Raw genomic sequence first — 4,630 nt, 5'->3', positions numbered from 1 at the left:
GAGAGAGATTAGTCAGATCAGATATACTCGTGGTCGAAAAAGGAAGTGTTTTAATTGCCTAAATAGCAGGTTGGCAATATACCTTATCATGTACCTGTGTTTTATAACCAGGAAAGTTGCAGTCAGAAGCAACGGACGTGTGTGTTTCTTAACTTGCAGCAGGCATTCTGAGGCACATTAGCGGTTATCTTTTTTTCCTACCTCGCTCCACTTGTTTCATATTATGCACAGTGATAGTTTGCAAGCAAACATCCTCGCCATTTGATTGACCATAGTAGCACAGGCAGTAGCTGCTTGGTGCTTCGGGATTAAGAAGGCGGTTATTAAGGAAGCGTGGTTTGGCGGGTCATGTTTCGGAGGATGCGTGACTCGACCTTCGCTCTCCCGAGCCCGTTGGGGAGTTGCAGCGATGAGACAAGATCGTAATTGAAATTGGGAGAAAAATATATTTTAAAAACATACTTGGATCATAATCGTATCAGGAAAATTCCTATTTGTTTTTTTGAGTGCTCGCACACCCCTAATACATACCAATGAACAAGTAGCTGTCCAGATCTGTTTGTGCTGTCTTGCCTACTCCTATGGTCATTGGTAAAAGCCACATGTAAACATTGTCATTCTCATATACTCGTCTTGTCTTCTGCAATAGTCTAAAATCTAAACTATAATTTTCAGCTGCAGTGTATGGAAATGGCACATATTTTGCAGTTGCTGCACAATACTCTGCCAGTAACACATACTCAAGACCAGATCCACAAGGACAGAAGTATATTTTTCTCTGCCGAGTTCTTGACTGGAGATTTCACAACAGGACGACAGGGGATGATAGTGCCTCCAGCTAAAAACACTACATCTGCTCAACTCTACGACAGCGTGACAGACAACCCCATTAGGGGCCATCCATGTTCGTTGTATTCAACGACATTCAGGCATATCCTGAGTACTTGATCACTTTCCGCTAGACCACAGAGATAAAAGCAATGCAAAGAACACTCGTTCTTTTTATCTGCTGTGTAAGTTTTCAGGATCTTTTCTAGTTCTGCTTTATAATATTGTCTTTTATAATGTTTCTTAAACTGAAAATGATTGTTTACTTTTGCATGAAAAAGTGTAACTATTACAGGTTGGTTGTATAAGTTTGCCAAATGACTGTCATTTTATAATCTACAATTGATATGTCCTTTTGTTTTTTGTTTTTACCATCTCAATGGCCACTGTGCTTTTGTGCAGGTTGTACTTAGGGTGGGACTTCCTGTGAATGTACATCCTTGTTCACTGTCTCATTGGACGAACAACTGAAAAAAGACAAAGTACTCTGCATGGCTTGTTTTGGATTGTAGTTCAGTGTTGCCAAGTTGATTGTAAACTATGGTCAAGTCTGATAAGCACATACATTTATATGACGTGAGTTAATGGATAGAGAATATGGCTCTACGAAAGTCCCTGCCTTGTGCTGAGAAATCATGTGACACCAAATGTGTATTACGTGGATGTGTATGTTTATGAAATGGCCTTTCAATCAGTTTGCTTGTTGGGAGGAAAGTAAATAATGAATTATTTTCCAGCTATCAGATCATTAATTAATAATAAATATATATATATGGCTGAACAGAAATGTAAACGCTACAAGTAGTTTTCCATGAGCTGAAATAATAAAAAAATCTGACATTTCCCAGATGCACAAGAAGCTTATTTCTCTCAAATGTTGTGCACAAACTTCTTTACATCCCTGTTAGTGAGCATTCTCCTTTGCCAAGATACTTTTGTGTATATATAGTGTATGTGGACACCCCTTCAAATAAGTGGATTCAGCTATTTCAGCTACACCCGTTGCTGACAGGTGTATAAATCGAGCACACAGCTATGCAAATCTCCATAAGAAAACATTGGCGTAGAATTGCCTTACTGAAGAGCTCAGTGACTTTCAACGTGGCACCGTCATAGGATGCCACCTTTCCAACAAGTAGTTGTGCAGTGCTGTTATTGTGAAGTGGAAAACGTCTAACTGGAGTAAACAACGCTGTCAAATGCATAGAAATTCACAGGCCTTGTATGCGAAGCAGTATTGTTACAAAACATCTCCTGCCACCATGTCACTGGAGTCGCTGAAACCAGTGTTGTTTGATGAAAGGCATTGTCTGTAATAGTTTTTTGGCCTTTCTTCCCCCGCATTGTTCCCCAGCCATATCCGCGCCAGCAAGGAAGAATTAAAGTCCTGCCACAATGAATGGGTGCTTGCTGTCCTAGTCATCGTAAGCTCGCCATCCATAAGACTTCTTCTAGCCCCTTCTTATTAATGGTACTGTTGCTTTATACATGTGTACTATCGAAAGTCGTCTTACATTCCGAAAAAAAAAAACTCCTGTGGCTTATTTTTCAAATTGGCATGTTTTGTTTCTAAATGTCTGACGCAAGAGTGGAAGGTTTTCGCTCGAGTTCTGAGAGAGTCTTTTTGCACATATACCACACTGTGGTGAGGAAAGGCACTTCTCCAATAAAAGTGAACTCCAAATTGAAAATGTAGTCTCCTTTCCATATTTTGCGCCTCTTCGATGGTCCAACGGTGCCCTATGTTGTTCGGTGCTCCCGGGTAAGGGGGCAGTAGCTCTTCGGCTGCCATCAGATTCACAAACTGTCAGTGTCCATGCTAGCCTGGCTACAACAAATGTACGAATTACGTGACTGCAGTAGCATTGGATGTGCTCGGTGGCAAGCAGAAACAGCTTTGTGGGTTTTGTCGATAGGTGCAGGTGTAGCACTGCTGGTAGTAGCAATTTGGTTTGTCGATGAATAGAATAACACGTGAGCAAGTGGAAAAACAAAACTACTTGGGCGTCAATGTTTGGACGCAGCTTTATCATGGTCAGAACACATAGATAATATTGTTTATTAAGATCTGGGTATGAATTGCTGTTAGAAGAAAATGTTCAGAGTATGTAACATCCTAGCAGTCCCTGAATCAGGTGATTCAAATCCTGTCCTATCCACACTTTAGAAGTACTGTCCGGTTATATAGTCATCTTGCGCAAAGAAGATATAAAAAAGATCAATGGCCTCAAAACAGGGCCTGTGCCAGATTCTCTCTTCATTGCTTCTATCACCGAATGAAATATTATTAAAACTGCATCAAATCTCATGGCTTTCACGTTAAAAAACAAAATTATTATCTAGTATTCTGGTTTTAATTTTAGGAATGTTGATATTTTTCGTAAAAACCACAGTACTTTTCAGTCCAATTAGTACATACTAGCAACACGCATAACCACCAAACCAGACAGGCAAATTCAGGGCAGCTAAAACAACTCAAACCAAGGACAAATCGCCTACAGTTTTATATAGAGCTATAGCTGAATGGATTTTTTTACCAATCAATTATTCTCAGACAAAAAGTAAATCCACCTTCAAGAAAAAAATAAGAGAACAACTAATGTGATAGACCGTACGACTGGACACCAAATAGAAAGTATCAACTGAATGTTAAAAGTGTTTCCTGTCAGGTATTTAAATTATCTGTATTGTCTACTTGTTGAATGTTTGAAGTCTTGATAGTGGTTGTTTGTAATTTCTTGTTAATTGTTGTTGGACCCCAGGAAGATTAGCTAGCGTTATGGCGTCAGCTAATGGGAATCCTAATAAAAATTACTAAAAATTACTACCAGTAGAGCTGGTATGTGTCTCTAGACGCGGGCGTTACTTTTTAAAAACCGTTTTTGAGGAAATGAAATGAGCAGTAGCTACGTTTGGCTATATACGGACCGTTAGTGGAATTCCCGCGAGAGATTAACGATTAATTTGATTGGATGTTAATTATTTGACAAAGCTACCTGTATTTGACATTGTGTTATTTCGTTGAACACTAGATGGTTTAATTTTATTTTTGGCAGTGAAACAAGGCTACTCAGGCGAGGGGGGGACGGGGACTCAAAAAAACTATAGCCCTGTTGGAAAATATAAATGGACTGTTTGAAAATGTGAAGACATTTTAAATGTGAATCACATTTTTATTTGGCGTACCCCTGACGGCATTGCGTGTACCCCAGTTTGGGAATACCTGTTTTAGACGATTCTGTGCTCCCAACTTTGTGGCAACAGATGGGGCAAGCCAGTGGTTGGGACAGGCCCTTTCACACTTTACCAGTTTACATTTATACAGGTCCATTCCAGCAGACCGCTCGTTTATCCCACGAGCGGACCCTTACCACCAATTGCGTCGCATTCACCTTTATCATATCAGCCTGGCAAGGACTATACCCCACTTAATACAACAAGTGATGTGCATCCACTAACGTCTTTTAAGGGGAGGGCGGAATGCGGCGGGGTTAGACACAGGAACTTACTTTATTCCCCTATCCTACAGGGTATTCCTAAAGAGGTGCGTTCACTATGATTCTATCATGACCAATCGCCCCCTGTGCCACAAAGTGAGCGTTCGTACAGAAATGAGTTTGTTCTTGATCGACCGGTTGTGGAACAAAACCTGGACATCGCCGTACGCACACTAGCTCCTGCACCTCTCTAACTGCTCAAAGACAATTTCCCGCAGCATGTTCCAACATCTAGTGCAAAGCCTTCCCAGGGGATGCGAGCTGCCCTATAGCAGGCAAAGGCGCGGCACTTAAATCCTCTCCGT

Source organism: Salvelinus sp. IW2-2015, linkage group LG20, assembly GCF_002910315.2.
Source record: "Salvelinus sp. IW2-2015 linkage group LG20, ASM291031v2, whole genome shotgun sequence".
In the NCBI taxonomy this organism is placed as follows: domain Eukaryota; kingdom Metazoa; phylum Chordata; class Actinopteri; order Salmoniformes; family Salmonidae; genus Salvelinus; species Salvelinus sp. IW2-2015.
The sequence above is the reverse complement of the archived record's forward strand: the minus strand, read 5'-3'. Positions refer to the sequence as shown.